This window comes from Argopecten irradians, chromosome 4, assembly GCF_041381155.1.
Source record: "Argopecten irradians isolate NY chromosome 4, Ai_NY, whole genome shotgun sequence".
NCBI lineage: Eukaryota > Metazoa > Mollusca > Bivalvia > Pectinida > Pectinidae > Argopecten > Argopecten irradians.
The window spans coordinates 45,850,527-45,871,469 of NC_091137.1; the positions used below are offsets into that span (position 1 = coordinate 45,850,527).

Sequence of the window (20,943 nt, forward strand, 5' to 3'; positions counted from 1 at the left end):
CAAGGTACATATAGACAATTATGAATTCAAGACAAAATAGCAATTTATCGCTTTTCCAGGAGAATTAGATCGGTATCGTGATGAATATTTATTTCTTTGTTACCATGGCAATTTTATATTAAGCGCTGTTTTCCTTTAGATTCTTGAACTCCATATTAAAATTTTTCGAACTTCCGATGTGAACGGTCATGACTGTAATTAAGGCCCCTTGTGTGCTGTTGTTCGGAGGCCCCTTATGATGTTGTTGACAAACCTGCATCTCTCGTCGTACGTCTCGTCCAATTTGATTATCCCTCTGTGAAACACTTTTCTGGGAAACCCGCAATAATTGGTGAGAATGTGGGTATCAACGACTTGAATTGTTTCCTGTTGTTTTTTGCATTCCTTGCCAGTAATTTTACAATAATTCAGTGAATTTCTTTCCTTTCTGTTAATGTATATTAATGTGAGCCCTGGCAGAAAAGTGGAATATATGGCCACGACCACTAATAAGAGGCCGCCTTACCAAATGTGTTTCTAGAGCCTTACAAGGAGCAGGAACTCCAGATCACCCGTGTTCTCGATCAATCATAGCCTCCATGTTTGTCTTTCTGTCTGAAGCTTGCTTCTGCGTCTGGATGATCCCAATATTACAAATGGATGATACAAAAACAGCATATTCTGTATTTGTATATTACAGAGTTATCTGCCGTTGCGGGTAGGTATTGAGTTATCTGTTTGCGAGGGTAATGTACATCATACTTTTCAACGATACAAGTTTCCCTCCCAAAACAATGACTTCACAATGGATACCTATCTGCAAGGGAGCTAACTCTGCAATATGCAAAGATGTAATACCTTTTTCCTGAGGCATGGTTAATGAGAATCCACATGAATTGCTTTAAACGCTCAAGTATTAATTTCACATCGAAATACATTTAATAAATGTTAGTGCTAGTCTTATACCTATTACAAAGAAATTTTTTTGGATAGATCCTCTATTCAGAATAGCAGCATTAATTTTGATAACACTCCCATATCATTTAGCCTGCCCTTGCGGTAGGTATGGATTGTGATGTCATATGTCTGCAAATGTAGTGTCATACTTTTTGGATAAAACAACATAAACTGCACTCGCATAACAATAGTGATGTCACAATGGATACCTACCCGCAAGGGAGCTAACTCTGTAATATGCAAAGACGGAATAATTCATTCTTCATTCAAGAATCATAATTCGTAGAAAAATTAATTTGGAAGTTAATTGAAAATCAAGTATATTGCAAAAAGCCAAAATTTATTGGCTGAAAAATTTATTTCTATTTCGCTATATTTACTTTTTTTTTTACATTAAATCGCCAACATTTTCTTTATGGACAATGATTACTGCTCATTAGTCTTGCTGTTGTGTTTTGAAGTCCTAGGTCTAATACACTATCGTGTTGTTGCTTCCAATATGTGGATCAAAAATCAAGAAATAACATCTAATCCGTCAAAGTACAGATATTTTAGAGTTCCGTTGTTGATTGGGACCCTGTAATAGAATTTCATGTTTATCACACTTTCTCACACAGAACAAAATCTCCTAAGCTTTTCTGGGAATCGGATCAGTTTATGTTGTGGTCATTTTTATCACAGAATGTTTAGTCTTTAGATGGAGACAAGACAGGCGATATGTGATGTTCCGAGTGGATCCGCGGTTAGTAAAGCATGCTTCGACTGTAATTGATTCGCAAGCCTTATCACATTACTTGGGCAAATTCACGAATTTCAATTATTGAATAAGATCTCCTAATCTAGTGAGAGACAGCTACTTAACAGTTTCAAAGTTTGTATCGGGATGTGATAAAAAAAAATTCAAGGATTTCTGTCGGGAAGTTTCAGTGTGCGTGACCTTGCATTGATATTGATGGTTTTGGCGCAGACTGAGGGATTTAAACGCTGTTTGATATAATGGTACGTTAATGGTGATTGAAACTTGTTTTACTTGGAACACAATCTACTGCATAGGCAGAGATGTATATCACACTATTGATGACAAGTCCCATATTCCCCCTACTAACCCACATAGTACGACCCATATCAAATAAAGAATGGGTCCATTGGGGAACTTTAGGGAATATTCTTTTTATCAAATTAACATTGGTTCCTTTGTGTAACAATAACATGTAACAATGGCTTTGGATGTTGGATGTGATGTTTTGGGCTTACTGGAAGAACTACCTATACTTCAAAGTTTTACACAATCAGATAATGTTGTACGGCTGCTAATTTGATTTAGACATGGAGTCGTCTAGTTTGTTTTGGTCGTTTGTTTTTCAGGAACCGTCTGGAAAAGGAATGAACGTTGATATAAATCTTCTATGCTAGTATACACCTGGAGCATAAAATCAAACTTCAAAAGTTTATGCAGTTATATATTTCAGATGTGTAAACAATTTACAATATATTTCAGATATCTAAACAATTTACAACATATTTCAGATATCTAAACAATTTACGACATATTTCAGATATTTAAACAATTTGTAAATTGAAATTTTACGAATGTGGAATATATGCTTGCCACTTGATTTAAGTTCATAAACAATTTATAATTTTGACTACTTCTCCTAAACAATTCAACCAAAGTTGGTGAAATTTTGATCTTCCAAATTTGTCAAAGGTCACAGTTCAGTAACTGTCCAAAACTCATTCACCCCTGAAATTTCACAATGGACTGGTCAAGTCTGAAATTTAGAAGAGTCTAAATTTGTCTTCAGGGGTGACAGAGATTTCACACTATGTTAGTTTGTCTCTGTATTTGTAAAAAGAAGATGAGATGCCTTGGTCACTTGATTACAGTTCAGAATTCCCTGGTTTTAGTCTTGATTTAGCCATTTAGCTGCTATTCCACACTGACAGAGCTTTGTAGAGTTGTTTTTACAGAAGATTCTTCTTCAGAGAACATTTGTTGTAACTTTGAAGATATCATTGTATACGTCTGCTGGTACACAAAAGGTTGGTCTCACTGTGTAGCCTCATCCCCCACTGCTTGATGCAATAAGCACACCACAGCCTTCTGAAGAATGGTACATATGTAAGATTGGGAGTGAAGATATGTCAAGATGTTGTTATAGTTATAATGAAGTTATAAGATTCGGCCTTGGCCTCATTGTATCAGGCATCGCTAGTGTCTCCCAATAAACTTGGGAGCCACATTAGGTTTGTGGGACTGACAAAATATTTCAACTGGTTTTTGTAATGAGGAGATATAGAGCATTGTAGTAGTCGTAGACAAGGAGGGATGCACTTTCTGGTTATATAGACAGGAGCAGCTTTTTTGTCTTTGTATGTACCTGCTGAACTTCAAGTTAGAACTGGATTCAGTGTAACCGGTGTCTGTAACGAATATATAGGAAATCATGATAGCACATTGTTATGACATGATAGGACATTGATAGGATATCATGATACAACATCAATATAGGACATTGATAGGACATCAGAATATGACATTGATAGGACAATGATCGGCATTAGAATATGACATTAATAGGACAATGATCGGCATCAGAATATGACATTGATAGGACAATGATCGGCATCAGAATACAACATTGATAGGACAATGATCGGCATCAGAATATGACATTGATAGGACAATGATCGGCATCAGAATATGACATTGATAGGACAATGATCGGCATCAGAATATGACATTGATAGGACAGTGATCGACATCATGATACAAGAATGATTGACATCATGATAGGGCTAGATTGCTCTGTGACAAGAGTCAAAGATCATGTAGTTGGTTATTTACACCAGTCAAATTTTTCACAATTTTAACTTAAGGAGAGAAAATTAAATTTTAACTGTTCAAAATGTTCACGATCTGGCTTTTAAGTGTACATAATATTCCACCATTAAAATGATAATTCTTCAGGGGTGAATTAACTCAATGTAAGTGTCAATGACACCATTAGAGCTTGCCATTCTCCAAAAGGTCAAACACATTCCATGCTGGACATTGCTATTAATGTTAAGAGGGCGCCTTTCACTCTACCTATGAACTTTTCATTTCATATTTGATAATATGTATCTAAATGTTATTTCATTATATGATATATATTTCTGATATGAATGGGGATTCCTCCGGTGAAAACGGCATGAAGTAAATTTCTGGCAGTTCTTTCTGGGCCAACTGTATTTAATATATGATGTTGTATCTTAATCATTATTGGCATCATTTCTTGCTTCTCAACTCTGGCTAAAACTTAATAGTGAACGGCAGCCAATAGTTCTGATCTCATCAACATTGTGACGCAATTGAATATAAATATATCAATTTGTTTAGTGGAATTGACTTTGAAATATATAAACTCATTCACCCCTGAAGACACATTTAGACTCTTCTAAATCAAGGAATGGAGCAGATCATTGTGAAATTTCAGGGGTGAATGAGTTGTGGGGAAAGGAGGGGTTGTTTACTCTAGTTTTCCTCACCTTTAGACCAAGTACTTCCTTAGTGTTTAGAGGATGTTACAAAACCCAAACAAAATGTCTTGTTTGGTAAATACATATCCTGTATTTGAACTGATAAACACCCAGGGCGCTAATAAAAATTTGATTATGAAGGAGCATTTAATAGAACAAAATTTGGCCCAATCTTTCACAAAATTATCATACAGAGTAATCCATAGAGATTATATAGAGAAACCTACATGGTTTTCATAGTCTTAGTCTATATTTAAGTCAATGTAAGTGTTATTGAGGCCTCAAAATGGGGGACGGGCGCTTATTTGGTCAAATACGTTATATAGTGTCAATCAAATGCGTCCTGTCCCACCTGATCCTATCTCTTGACTCTTTGAGTCCGATTCCATTCTGATTTCATATCAATGTACAGGTAAATGTATAGGTGGCTAATGTAGACATTTCCAAGGCTAGGACTTACGAATGTTTAAAGAAGAATAAAACGTATATGTGGTCAGGTATTGGTTTTGACAGTTGTACCTGTAAGATCTGACAGTGGTTTGTGTATAAGTTTTAAGAGCTGGCTACTGTTCCTGTAAATTTTGACAGGACTAGATAAGGATCCATGTAAACAGCAGTTTTTGTGTGTGAAGTTTCAGTGTTGGTATATGTCATTTAGATAGTGCTACATCAAATTTTGAAAGGGCCACAAGTAAATTCTTCAAGGCCCAGTATCATGAACATAACTTACGGAGGACTTGTACTGAAAACTAACTTATTGGAGTGTGCGATTGATTTTCGCATATTTTGCGTTGATAGGAAATCGCAAAAATAAATCACCACAAAATAGTTCAAAATACAGGTAAGGTGGGATCATAACAGTCTAGATCGTGAAATTGAATTGTTGTAAATATGCTGTTCAGCAGAAAATCATGAAATTAAATTGGCGTAAATGCGCAATTTGGCAGAAAAAAAATGTGAAATTAGATTGTCGTAAATATGACATTCGGCAGAAATACACGAAAATTAAATTGCAGCAAAAACAAGTTGGTTTACGTTATATAAGTTAGAATTTAAATTGAGCCCGATCCTTTTTTGTCAACTTCAAAAAGGCAAATCAAATATGTTTACATCAACTTCAGAAATTATATCAAAATTATCTATAGGAATTAAAGCATTACAGATGTTAAGGAAAGATTGTTTCTTTAACTTCTGTAATGCTTTTCTATTGGGGATTTTAGGTTAAGGAATGTTCATATGCTGTTTTGAGTGTAGTTTGTATAGTAATTAGATTCTCTGGGTTTTATTATGCAAGAATTATGACCTGTTTATAGACAATATAAAAGATGTTAAATACTTGATAAAGAGCATGGAATTTATTTATGCGAGGCGTCCATGAAAAAATGTTGTGATCTTTACCTTACAACATCAGGAAGATGAAAGTTATTACATGTATACCATTGGTGCGTAAATACTTGAACATTTATCATTTCATCACCCGGGTCGGATCTAAAAACATAAAAGCAAACAGTAACATGACCAAGAGTTTGTCGGATTTTATCGGCTGGGCATTTATTTATCCCCCGCCCTACTCCCACTGTGTATGATATGCATTTCCGTCAGCGTCTGCTCCGTTAAATCAACATGGAAAAGAAAAAACAGTTGTTGTCTGCATGAAGGAATCAACGAACATAACACTGCAAACCAGCTGCACTTTAAATGTACGAAAATCCACGGAAATTGATGCCTATGATAGCGTGTTACAGTAGGTCTGAGCCTGGCTGCCATTTCCACGCATTTAATCATGATCCAGAGGGATTTCTTCCATCATGCAATGATTGAAATGTAAGATTTGTACGTTGTTGAAATGGAGCCCAATGTGATTATATCGTCCGAATGTTTACGAAGTAAAACATTCATGTTTGAAAAATAATACTAACTTACCAAGGGTGATAGACGGCATATGATATTACACTTAATATGGCTGTCAGGGCCAGCAGATTGGGATGGACTAATTGACATGCTTCTGATGAATATGACATGCTTCTGATAAATAATTAATTAGTAATTTAATTTAAAAAGAATTTTCAACTGGATTGCTATATAGAAACATTCTTAATCGTATACCTTTTTGATGACATTGCTAAACTTGATGTGTATAATTTTCATTGGCCTATGGAACTCTTTTGTTCAAAAAATTTGTGTATATTTTCTCAATACAGCTACATTGTTTACCTCATTAAATCAAGAACTCATATGATTTTAATTCATTTGACTCAAAAGCCCTGAACAGTGTACTTTTAAATGATCTGTAGGTCTTATTCAGTGATATAGTGGCTATGTATACTTACCATGCAGTATCATTGGACAACATACTGAGATTCTACACTAGCCTCCCAAAACATACACACAATCGCTCACCGTAACACTTTTCACACAGGAAGGCCATCCTTCAATGACGCTAGCTGTTAATAGGATGTTAAACCTAACAAACAAACAAACAAACAAGTAATCCTGTTTGCCAGTTTTGTATTCTAACCATGCTTTGTAAACTACGATTGACCAATGAATCAGCCATCAAACCCAGCTCGAACAGCTCCTCTAATCAAAATGTTGGGACCAGACGAAATTCTATTTGCATGTATATCACTGTCGAAATATGAAATTCAAAAAAAAAAAAAATTTAAATTTCCAGACAAGCGATGCGCTGTTTCTGTGCACAATTGATATGGAAATAGGATGATAACATGCTTGGATGCAAAATTCAAAACTCCCTTGCCTGGCAGATTTTAGGGGTAATCGACTGTAACAGCCTTTTATAGCATCAAGTGCTGGACGGCATCAATGTGTAAGGGGTTTAGCTCTGGTGTAATCTCCAATACATTCTCAAACTTCGCTGATTTACGACCACAAACCTTGCATCTCCCAGTTTTCCTGATCTAGGGGTGAATATTTAGTTTTTAAGATTGACAATTTTCTGTGATGATATATTTGGTAACTATTCAAATTCTGTAGATTTCTATTTTTTAGAGATTTATCTTTTTAAAAAATTGCTTGGAGTAAATTTCCATGTCAGGAGACGGACTTTAACGTGAAAAATGTCTACAAGTTAAAAATGAAAAATAAAATATATATTATATGATAAATTCTTTTGGGGATTTCCAAAATCAATATCTTATTAATTTGTAAGGATTATCTAATGGTTATATCTTAGAATGCAGTTATACCTGTCTATAAAGACCACCAAAGAGAAAAAGGAAAATGGTCTTAATAGTCAGGTGGTCTTTATACACAGGTTGAATTGTGTTAAAATTGGTCATTTAGGATCCCAGAAAAATGTTCATATTAAGCAGGTGGTCTTTAGAGGTTGAATTATGTTGAAATTGATCATTTGGTACTCAAGAAAAGCAGTCTTATTAAGCAGGTGGTCTTTATACAGAGGTGGTCACTAAGACAGATTTTTACTGTAACTGCAAATCAATTACTATACTATGAGATACTCATGATGTAAAAATGTTAGTTATGTAAAACAACTTTGCTGATGTTGGTTTGGAGGAGTACAGATCTCAGAGACGAAAAAGTATATATATACCCACATAAAAAATACAGATCTATTTCACTTGCGGAACTGGGTGTGGGATTTATATATATACATGTATATATATACATCTCGTATCTTCTATAGCCGCATTGACAGCAGTGCCTCGGCCGTTATTTGATCGCATGCGGTCATCTTAATGAAATTTTGTGCACGAGACGACATAAAAAATCAATGACACAGAGTCGCTAATCTTCTTATTCTGACAATACACCCTGGAATTATCGAGGAATTAAGCCCCCGCTGGCTTCAACGGGAGCTTCACAGCGCCTGTCATCGAGGTCACGAGCATTATAAATAGTCGCCCGTTCTGGGACAGTAACGCGGCGAAAACACGCTTATTTAATGTAAAAGAAGTAAATATGTCTTCATCAGTGGCTAGTGTTGTTTTCTCCGTTGCCAATTTATGTTCCTCGGATCTTATCGAGTTTCCGGCCGACCTATAATTCAGCATTACACCTTCCTTGCTCCATTACAGACTCCGTATATAATCTTGTAAGTGTAAACAGGCCGAGTTTGTAAAGAGGCTTACAATTTTGTCATTACTATTCTGTATAATAATATCAACGTTTGGGATTAGAAATAAGCCAGCTTCATAACATCTAATCTAGTCGTCTCTGTTACTGAGCTAAATGTAGTGATATATGTCTTTTAGAAAAAGCTTCTTGGTTTTGACCAGTTCTGATGAAATAGGGAAAGTTTTGTATTAGCTATTTAAAAAAAATTAAATTGTTAATATGTAATCTCTAAATATATCCCTATGAAGCTAAAATAAATTTGAAATTGTAAATTTGTGTCTGTCACGTTTAGTGACCATTATTCAGTTCATGGTAAAAAAATTAGAACATTTCGCAATTGTTATGTGAGAAAGCAACTAGATTAATAACAATAGAAAGTAAAAGGAAATAAAACAAAAAATTTAAAAAAGAAATAGAAAAAAGATCTTACGACATATTTTGATTTGGATGATTCATGGCCTATCGTTTTTAGTATAATCTGGATAATATTGCCGTCGGTGATGTAAATATTTCTATGAAATGTAAATTCCCGTCGACAATCTGTTCTCTGCCTGCGTCTGATATCATTAATCATACATAAGTATAGATATTGGTAGCTCACGCTAAGCAGATCAGACTCCTTTCGATAGTTCTCCTTCCTACCAATACTACCCCTGGGAAATATAAGGGCACTTGTAATCTTCAAAAACAGCACAGCTTCGTTATATTGATCAATTTATTGATTTCGTTAAATGCAATTTTAATCTGCAATTTCTTCGACAGAATGCATTTTATAGTTTTATCTTTACATTAGTTACACTTTGCTGGCGAAAAAAAGTTTGATAATAAATCTATTTTAAAGAAGTTTGTTGGAAGGATATGTGTTGTGTGAAGGAAATCCAGCTGAGTTAGTAAGGAGATAAAACTTTGGAGATTCGTTAATACATTCTGTTGCTCAAGTACGATACAACAATCTGATCGGCATGAGGAACAAAACGCCTGTCTTTGTAAGAAAGATTGATTGTGTAGCGACATGATATTGTTATATAAGAAGTTCACCCAGTAACAGATGGGCTTACTGCATATGTTCTGTCGGAACACAAACAACTGCTTTAAAAAGTGTTCTATTCTTTTTAAAACTGTTGATACAACCAAAAACAGTTGCATCAAGATGTAAAATATCTTCAGGACCATGTTCATAGCCCACTTATCTTGTACTAAACCACAAAACTAAAGAATCCAGTTTGTTTTTGTTCTCTGGCTTTAAGTTAGATAAACAAGGTTTTGGTGGCTGGATAAACCCTGCAGCCATCACGTCTTCTAAGTACAGAAGTCGATCTTCTCAGAAGATCTTTCAGCATTTAGTTGGAAGAGCTTCCAATAGCAGAAGATCTACAAATCGAGTGAAGTCTTCTAAGTACAGAAGTCGATCTTCTCAGAAGATCTTTCAGCATTTAGTTGGAAGAGCTTCCAATTGCAAAAGATCTACAAATCGAGTGAAGTCTTCTAAGTACAGAAGTCGATCTTCTCAGAAGATCTTTCAGCATTTAGTTGGAAGAGCTTCCAGAAGCAGAAGATCTACAAATCGAGTGAAGTCTTCTAAGTACAGAAGTCGATCTTCTCAGAAGATCTTTCAGCATTTAGTTGGAAGAGCTTCCAGAAGCAGAAGATCTACAAATCGAGTGAAGTCTTCTAAGTACAGAAGTCGATCTTCTCAGAAGATCTTTCAGCATTTAGTTGGAAGAGCTTCCAGAAGCAGAAGATCTACAAATCGAGTGAATGTGAGTTATGTTCTGGAAGATGAAAAGGGCAAATTGAACAAATCTCAATGAAATGAAACAAAAATATGATTATCAAAGCTCAACTTGAAGAGTGCTTTTCTAAGAAAAGAAGTTTTCCCAAAAGATGGGAGAACTTCCAAACGAAAGCAGAAGAGTTACAAATCGAATGATTGGAATTTATATTCTAGAAGTAGAAAAGAGCAGTTAAATTGAGTTTAGGCTCCCTAGGTATCCCCCCCAAAAAAAACACAACACTGTATTCATGCCCTGAGCTTAAAGCTCATGCCTGGTTTTTTGGCCACTTCAACCAAGAAGTGAAAGGCTAGTTGCAAACCTCTTCAAATATTAAACGACCAAAGAACTAACATTGAAATTGATCAGAATTAAAGAAGGGAATTTTATTACATTACAATCGGATAGGATTTATTTGTGTTTTTGGCTGAAATGCAAAGCATGTTAAAATATGCGGATGCTGGGTTTTAATTACATTAATTGATGAAGACATTAAAATCATGTTGGCTTGGTTTCAAGAAATAATTTGATCATGTAAACTTCATTAATCATTGCATTTTCATTAGTTTTAAATGTCTTTTTTTTTTAAATGTACAATTTTCTGAATGTCTTTAGTCTTTCTATGATGTTTTTGAAGACACTGCAATCATTTGGTTTTGAAAGGATGAAACTGAATAGTTTTACAAGAAACAGGTGTTTGATTGGAATAGTAAGGGCATAGAAAATTTAAAACAAGCTGTTGGAAGAGTTCTGTAGGGATCTCTGACAGGAAAATCTGGTGGTATGTGGGTGGCTCGCTAGAATTTTGCATAAATCATTAGAACATTGTGTAATGGGAACACCAGCTTGTGGAGCTTTAGTCCTGAAGTAACACAAACTTCTATATTGAGAGTTTGAATTTGTTCTCCTGTGAGGGGTTCGTGTGTGCGTGTTCACAATGTGTTTGAATATAGACAAAAACAAATTCAAAAACCAAAAACAAAAAAAATTAGTTTGCTTGTTGGAAAATTTGTTTGAACTCCTTCAGAAAAGATTTCTCATTTTTGATTGCTTGCTTATTTTTTCTGTTCTGTTTTATATGTCTTTTGCATTATGTTTCAGCTTTTCAGTGATATAGCACTATGAAATAAGCTAGAGTTTCACTTTTGCATGACAGCAAAACATGAGCATACCACAGTCTCCCAAAACACTCACAGACTCGCCACACACAATACATACATACAGGGGAAGCCATCCTTTGATAACCTTAGCTATTATTGATAGGATTTTAAATGATAATGAAAAAACTCTAGAGGTTTAATGTTCGAAGAACTAAGGGTAATATGTTCAAGCTTATGATTTGAGAAACATTTTTTACCAAAGTGACTTTTTAAGTGAAAAGGGATTATTTTATCATAAATATAGCCAATTTTGTTGTATTTGAAATGAACAGCTTTGATCTATATACATTAATGTACCACTCGGGGCGTGCTATTCTACAAACAGTTTCTGAATGTTTGTCTTCCGTACTCTCCGCTGTAATCCCGCGAGAGACATTGATATACACTCGTAATACCAAAGATATCAAAACCATATCAGAACTATTTGTTGCAAGATAACTTGTGTAAAATGCACTTTCCTGTTGCGTGCTAGGCAGAAACATGCACACTTAGCCCTGTACAGATAAGATGTATATTTGAAATGGCCCTCCCATCAAGTCTAATCGTAAATTTATCACAAAATTATCGCGAAACACCTCTCAAATATTTCAATTTGCAGTGATAGGAAGTTTAATACTAAAATCAAGTGTAAGATTCTGTAACTTCGGATAAGAATAAGGTGAAATTGATACAACACTTTTGGAAATTTCTTTAGAATGATGCACTGATCTCATCTTCAAAATATAAAAAGAGCTATTTTGAGTTTGTGGATTTTAGAGGAAGTAGGAATAAAGTGAAAGACATATCATTTTATGTTTCTAAAGTAAAATGATTTGGAACATCTAGAATCAGAGTCTTAAAGTGGACTTTACTGCCAGATATTGGATGACCAATCGTCAGATGTAATATAGCCACGCCTTGTACCCAAAAACGCACGTGTAACTTTTCAATGTCAGCGCAAACATTGTAGCATACACAATAAAAATGTAAAATCATGTGCAGTTTGATTGACAGCTGGTGATCCGTCAATGACGTTCACATATACACATGTCGTCACATGCAAGGCAGATAACTCTGTATGATGCAAAAACAGAATAAAAGACTCTAATTTATTACTTCGATACACCAATGTTTAATATATGCATTTCCTTTTATTCATGCACCCCTGAATACACATTTAGACTCTTCTAAATCAAGGACAGGATAAGTCCATTATGAAATTTCAGGGGTGAATGAGTGTATCGGTTGGATTTTGAAATATTGTCTGATATCATTTTTAGATAGGAATACAGCTTTTTGTGTTTTGAATGGCACCATCTGATGAGAGATTTATAGACTGGCAGCATAGCATGTTAAATCAGGAAACATGTTTTGTTTTGTGGTAATACTTCAAATGTGCCAAGGTGGTTTTGAAATGGAAAGATAGTGATGAGTTGAAATATGATACCAACTATCTCTCCTGATAAAATGTCTCTAGCCGAGAAAATGGTAGAAACATTTCAACAGGTATTTAAAATGGTTTTAGATGGCAATTCAGAATGTTGTTTTATTTATGAAAAAAATTTTCAAATGTGAAAAAGAAAGATGAATTGCTATAAGAATTTCTTTTAAACACTTGGTAAATTAGGTCAAAGTTGTACAAAAAATACTTATTTTCTCTCTTATTTATTTTTTTGGCTGTACTGCAAAAGGAAAACATCACTCGGTCTTAAAACTGAATCACTTAAATGTCGATAAATTACATAATAAATATTTTGGCTGTCATAGGAGTATGGAGAATAGAGTTTCTTTCAGTGCAGTACGTTCCAGCAGCACTTTAGTAAGTAATAAAGATATCATTGGAATTTTATTAAACATTTTACTCACTATGAAATTGCAAGCAATCTCGAAGGCATTTGTAGGATTTTACTACAATATAAGTCAATAAGAAAATGAAATACCAGGCAATATCAGAGGTATTCATCCATAATCACACAGACATAAATTGAAATTTAATAAATCTGTGGTTTTTCTAGCCAGCGAATTCAGCCTCTAACGCTTCGAAGAATGTTGTATACTAACTATATTCATGTTCAAAATTTTAAATTAGATTTTGTGTGTTTTGTAGGCAGGTAGAAATACCGAAAATAAATCTTAACAAAAATGAGTTTGAGATAGGAACAGTAGAACCTTCGGCATGAAAATGTGAAAATAAGTTTATTTACAATGATACTTCTCTGTAGACTATTTCGATCATCCGAACTCTTCAGAAAAATAAATGAAAAATCTTACTTGTATAACCCTTACAAAATATAATTGGAAAAGTTGTCACGGTATCAGCAGTTTCTATAGTAACCAAAAATGTCATATCTAACACTGCTAAGGACGAGTCATTAAAAGCTAAAGTATGATTTTACATTTTGCTAAAGAATTGTTCTACATACTTTGACATGGAAATGTTTTAGCAACTGGAGATTGGAACTCTGAATCAGCCGACAGATTCTGTTTCTGCATTTTATATATTGAATATCGGTCGTCTGCCAAATGGTGTCAAAGCTATCAATCGTTTTTGGCTTTAGTTTATTTAAATTACAAATGAAGCTAAAGATAATCCGAGAAGAAGCTTGTAACGATATTGGCTAGAAAGTCTTCATCCTAGGATTTATGACGAATTCTTGGGTGATACGTCTTCAGCAAACGACCCAGTAATGTGCATGGCAGCTCTCCATTTGTTAGAGGGCACTTGAATCCGTGTGGAATGGAGATTGACGATTTTGTGATATTACACTTTGTTTGCCGTGAAGTACACGGAATATCGGGCCCTGGATCGTTACTGTTTCAACAACTCGACAGTGTATCTATGTAACTCAATGCTTCGCTGTGCTTTCACACTTGTCATCTTACGATCGGGGACATCAATGTTTTCAAATTATTGTTTAATATATCTGTTTGATTACAATAGAGTGATTTAATGAATATTTTTTATTGGAATTGAAAAACCATGATATTTTCAACTATGACAAATTGGACTGTGATGTTTTTTCTTTAATGATCAACATAGAATGATCATTCAAGAAAAATAAAACTATTTGTGAAAGCTATTTTTTGGTCATAGATGAAGATGTCATGGTTTTTGTATTGCAATAAAAAAAATTTGTCTATTTGAAATCCTTTTTAAAAAGTCTTGAAATTATGGAAAATGAAGAATTTTTTTTCCCAAAAAATAACCGTTATATTTTGCACTAGGCGATCATTTTGGACATGGATATCAAGTAGCTCATTATTTGTGTCCCTGGAGCGTTTTTATAGAGTTTAGGTTCATAAAGTGGTGAGACGTACTAATTAAGAGAGATTTCCCGTTCTTGTAGCCATATTGCTATCACCAGCATATATGCACTGGATTCTTACTTTATATTATAATAAGAGGCTTGTTATTTTCAACGTTCTAAGGAGCTTATTTCCTAGCTTGTAATTGTCAACTTGTCTCTGTAATAAGGGACCCCGCGTAAGCCAGCGGGGGTAAATTCTGAGAAAGGTTTCTCTGCATCCCGGAGAAATTCTAATGTACAAGGAAGTCTGGGTAATGTTTACTAACTCCTAGGCTTCGTCAACCGACATTGATTTCTGTCTAGGTGACGTCGCTAGCTCAAGTCGGACATGACAGCGTTTCCTAATAAATACATTCCTTAAAAGCACCCCCTGTCTAGGCAGACAAAATAGCATGTTTGGAAATTTTCCTTGAAAAGGAACGGAACTCGTACCATTTATAGAATGGTTACTAGACGGATGCTTTGCAGACACAGAGCGTTCAATGTAATATTTTGAAAAAATAAAAATAGTTACTTTAGGAATATCGCATGGAGGTTTGTTTCCGCAGAGGAAGTGGCCATGGGCTCGTACTTTGTATTCAGCTTCCTGTGCAGGAAAGCAATATCTTCAAGAATGTCTACAAATTAGGAAGAATAGCTTTTTCATTTCCCTGCAGAAGACATTAGCTATCAGCGTAAATGAATTTAAAAAGGTTTAGTAAACAAAATAATAGTGTTAAAGTATTTTCTGGTACCCGAAAACTACTTAAAAATGTCAAGCAGGATGTCAACATTTTTTCAATGAGATATATTATTGTTTGTTTTTTTGTGTGGTTTTAGGGATTGAAGATGGAATCATCAGAAATGGTCTTTCTATGTATTCACCCCTGAAAGTTCACAATGGACTGTTCTTGGTCCTTGATTTGGAAGAGTCTAAATGTGTCTTCAGGGACTGTGGTTGTTTCTTTATAATATGTCATAAAACTATTTGGGGCTATTTTTTGGTCATAGATGGTTGGGGTTTGCCTGTCTATTTCTAGTCTTGGGAATTTTTTTTCCCAAAACAACATTGATAGGCGATCATTTTGGACATGGATATCAAGTAGCTCATTATTTGTGTCCCTGGAGCGTTTTTATAGAGTTTAGGTTCATAAAGTGGTGAGACGTACTAATTAAGAGAGATTTCCCGTTCTTGTAGCCATATTGCTATCACCAGCATATATGCACTGGATTCTTACTTTATATTATAATAAGAGGCTTGTTATTTTCAACGTTCTAAGGAGCTTATTTCCTAGCTTGTAATTGTCAACTTGTCTCTGTAATAAGGGACCCCGCGTAAGCCAGCGGGGGTAAATTCTGAGAAAGGTTTCTCTGCATCCCGGAGAAATTCTAATGTACAAGGAAGTCTGGGTAATGTTTACTAACTCCTAGGCTTCGTCAACCGACATTGATTTCTGTCTAGGTGACGTCGCTAGCTCAAGTCGGACATGACAGCGTTTCCTAATAAATACATTCCTTAAAAGCACCCCCTGTCTAGGCAGACAAAATAGCATGTTTGGAAATTTTCCTTGAAAAGGAACGGAACTCGTACCATTTATAGAATGGTTACTAGACGGATGCTTTGCAGACACAGAGCGTTCAATGTAATATTTTGAAAAAATAAAAATAGTTACTTTAGGAATATCGCATGGAGGTTTGTTTCCGCAGAGGAAGTGGCCATGGGCTCGTACTTTGTATTCAGCTTCCTGTGCAGGAAAGCAATATCTTCAAGAATGTCTACAAATTAGGAAGAATAGCTTTTTCATTTCCCTGCAGAAGACATTAGCTATCAGCGTAAATGAATTTAAAAAGGTTTAGTAAACAAAATAATAGTGTTAAAGTATTTTCTGGTACCCGAAAACTACTTAAAAATGTCAAGCAGGATGTCAACATTTTTTCAATGAGATAGGCCCTCTGGGCCTCTTGTTTTGTGTGGTTTTAGGGATTGAAGATGGAATCATCAGAAATGGTCTTTCTATGTATTCACCCCTGAAAGTTCACAATGGACTGTTCTGGTCCTTGATTTGGAAGAGTCTAAATGTGTCTTCAGGGGTGGATGTGTTCATTATAATATGTCAGGAGGGGGTGGTTGGGGGGTTTCCCTGTCTAGGGTTAACAACATTGATTCCTTCCCCATTTCATAAGAAGGCAAGGGATTTTTAGCTCACCTGGTCCGAAGGACCAAGGTGAGCTTATGCCATACCGTGGCGTCCGTCGTCCGTCGTCCGTCGTCCGTCGTCCGTCGTCCGTCCGTCCGTCCGTCCGTCCGTCAACAATCGACTTCTTCTCCATAACCGCTGGTCGGATTTCAACAAAATTTGACTGGTAGCATCCTTATGGGCTACTAACTGAAAATTGTACAAATGATGGGGCTGACCCCCCAGGGGCCTGAGGGGTGGGGCCAAAAGGGGTCAATTTGGCTATTTCCATATAAACGACTTCTTCTCTGAAACCAAGCATGGGATAGCACCCATAATGCAATGGTAGTATCCTTATAGGGTGGGGATTCAAAATTGTACAAATGATGGGGCTGACCCCCCAGGGGCCTGAGGGGCGGGGCCAAAAGGGGTCAATTTGGCTATTTCCATATAAACGACTTCTTCTCTGAAACTAAGCATGGGATAGCATCCATAATGCAATGGTAGCATCCTTATAGGTTGGGGATTCAAAATTGTACAAATGATGGGGCTGACCCCCCGGGGGCCTGAGGGGCGGGGTCAAATGGGGTCAATTTGGCTATTTCCATATAAACGACTTCTTCTCTGAAACTAAGCATGAGATAGCACTCATAATGCAATGGTAGTATCGTTATAGGGTGGGGATTCAAAATTGTACAAATGATGTGGCTGACCCCCCGGGGGCCTGAGGGGCGGGGTCAAAAGGGGTCAATTTGGCTATTTCCATATAAACGACTTCTTCTCTGAAACCAAGCATGGGATAGCACCCATAATGCAATGGTAGCATCCTTATAGGGTGGGGATTCAAATTGTACAAATGATGGGGCTGACCCCCCGGGGGCCTGAGGGGCGGGGTCAAATGGGGTCAATTTGGCTATTTCCATATAAACGACTTCTTCTCTGAAACTAAGCATGAGATAGCACTCATAATGCAATGGTAGTATCTTTATAGGTTGGGGATTCAAAATTGTACAAATGATGTAGCTGACCCCCGGGGGGCCTGAGGGGCGGGGTCAAAAGGGGCCAATTTGGCTATTTCCATATAAACGACTTCTTCTCTGAAACTAAGCATGGTATAGCACCCATAATGCAATGGTGGCATCTTTATAGGGTGGGGATTCAAAATTGTGCAAATGATGGGGCTGACCCCCAGGGGGCCTGAGGGGCGGGGTCGAAAGTGGCCAATTTGGCTATTTCCATTTAAACGACTTCTTCTCTGAAACTAAGCACGGTATAGCACCCATAATACAATGGTAGTATCCTTATAGTGTGGAGATTCAAAATTGTGCAAATGATAGGGCTGACCCCCTGGGGGCCTGAGGGGCGGGGTCAAAAGTGGTCAATTTCCATATATATATGACTTTTTCTCTGCAACTTAACATGGGATTACGCTCATAATGCAATGGTTACATCCTTATAGGGTTTGGATTCAAAATTTTGCAAATGATGGGGCTGACCCCCCGGGGGCCTGAAGGAGGGGGTCAAAAGGGGTCAATTTAGCTATTTCCATATAAACGACTTCTTCTCTGCAACTAAGAATGGAAGAGCACTTATAGTGCAATGGTAGCATCCTTATAGGGTTGGGATTTGAAATTGTACAAATGATAGGGCTGACCCCCGGGGCCTTAGACGGCAATAGATGCGAGGTCAAAAGGTCAATTAGGCTACTATTTTCATATAAATTACTTTGTCTCTGAACCTATGTATTGGATAGCATATTTGTATGGTATCAATAGCATCATTGTATGGTTGTGATTCAAAATTAAACTTTGGGAGTCAATTTTGCTTATTTTTCTAATTGTCAGAGTCTTGTGATAATTACTAACAAAAAACCAGGTGAGCGATACAGGCCCTCTGGGCCTCTTGTTTGTCATACAAAAAAATTCTTGTTAGAATGTCATTCATAACTAATGAAGTCTTGAAAAATATCCTTATGGGAAGTCCAGCAGCCATCAATATGATTTTAGAAATCACTGAAGTATTGTGTACTGTGAATTTGTAATGATGCTGATTCAAATTGCTTTTATTTCTTTTGATTAATTTCTCTACACATGTATTGATGTTTCTCTTTATTTTCCAGGGTTGATGGCCTAACGGTAGTTATTTTGGCTGATTGGAATTCTAAGGTAAGTTTTTATACAGTCTACTTATTTTATGCCAGTCAGATTTTAGCACAAATGCAAAAATCTGTCAAGTATGATATATTAATGCGGATATGAAATTTTAAGAAAAATGTATTCTCTACTTGCCCATCAGACCTATCTTTTGTTAATTAACTGATTACTGAAAAATTCTATGGGTTCTGGTAAAACTTGTGTCCGGAAAGAGAGTTACTTTTAAAGCAAGCAAATCACAATTATGTTTAAAATACAAAGCATATTGCATACTTACACATTCTGTTGTATCATGTAATATTTCTCTTCATTTGCTTTGGTAATACGTGTGATAGAATCACATATCACAATGATACACAATTTGATGCGAATTGTGATAATTGCTTTCTGCTCAGCGATACGTCTAATGGTGTCTGTGACAGCGGGCCGGGTTTATGGTATTGACAGTGTCTGAATGTGTAATTGAAACAGAAAATGAATTAAAATAAAAATAACAGTATGTAATATACGGTGTCAAATCATTGACGGCATTCCATTAGCTTTTAAATGGTAAAACGCTACACTTGTCGCTCAGTTGATGCTTTACACTCTCCGTGTGTCGATGTCTAGCCGGTGTTTCAATCCCATTAGTCGTTCAAATGATGATGCGTTTTTATTAGAAAAGAAAACACATGTCAATTATTGAGATATACAAATGAATTCTCTATTCAATGTTGTACAAAACGCCAGAAATGAAATGTTTGAGATGTTGTAAAAAAGTTCTATTCAAATCGAAAACGCCTGTTCAGCAAATCTGTATCGTGTTAAGTGTGGATTTTAAAGGGTATTTGTATAGGAGGTAAAACGTCAATAGACAAATGTCAGATCTGTGTGTCGGAATAAAATTAAAACATCATTTACCGTGCGCTACACAAGTTGATGAAGATATTAATTATAGCAGATACAGAATATACATTATTCTTTCACATGGTATTATTAGGTAGGTAACATGCTTAACAGATTTCACCCCGAAATTTCATCATGAACTGATCTATTCTTTGTTTAAGAAGAGTCTACATGTGTCTTCAGGGATGAATTAATTAAGGTTATGTTATTTACTGGGATATAAAAAGGGTTTCATATGCCAAGGAAAATTTAACTATTGATTGATGCTACGACAGGGTTACATAAGTCAAGGTCATTTCTATAAATACAAAATTGAAGCTTAAATTCCTCAGGTCATGGTCACTTTACTATGAATAGAAGGAAGATTTTTATAGATAAAGGTAAATTTTATTATAAGTTATCAAGATCAAAATTGAAAAAAAAAGTACAGTTAATAGATTTTAAAATTATCTTTTTTTTTTAAATCACTGAAGTCTCTTAGCTATAAATAAAGATGCACGAAAATTTATTTTTGATTAACTAACAAATATAATTTTAAAATGTTTCTTTACTTCATTCATCTCTTTAATTAAGGGCATGCATGCATCTATGAAAATACCTACCGCAGTTGAAGTGGTCATGATCAGTTACATGCTTGTAAAATGAAAGTACGAAAATTATGGCAGGAACGACCCCGAATTAGTTGCTTGTTTGACAAGTAGATGTAATCCAAGTTTGACATCTGATCAAAGCGAATCCAAATAACTTGTAATGAACTACCATTTTACAGTTCATTTGGAATCTCAGAATTAAAAAAAAATGCCAAGTTGTGAATGTGATATCGATTCTCTCTCGTTTTCGCAGATGTGGGTTAAATAAGTGAAGCTTGTTTAAGGATGGAAAGTTTCGGTCTTTGCCAGCTGGATACTTGTGTTGGAACACGAATATATAAGTAAACATAGATGTTCGCAGCAAATCGTCTCCGACTCCATCAATTA

The 20,943-nt window shown here is 35.7% G+C and overlaps 1 protein-coding gene across 1 annotated transcript in view; it reads left to right on the plus strand.

The window, feature by feature from the left end:
- Positions 1-20,943, plus strand: part of LOC138321833 (poly(rC)-binding protein 3-like) — a 223,302-nt gene that overhangs the window by 65,252 nt on the left and 137,107 nt on the right. Inside the window, exon 3 of the mRNA XM_069265822.1 lies at positions 19,048-19,093. The gene's annotated coding sequence lies outside the window, so the exon portion shown is untranslated. The remainder of the gene's footprint in view (positions 1-19,047; positions 19,094-20,943) is intronic.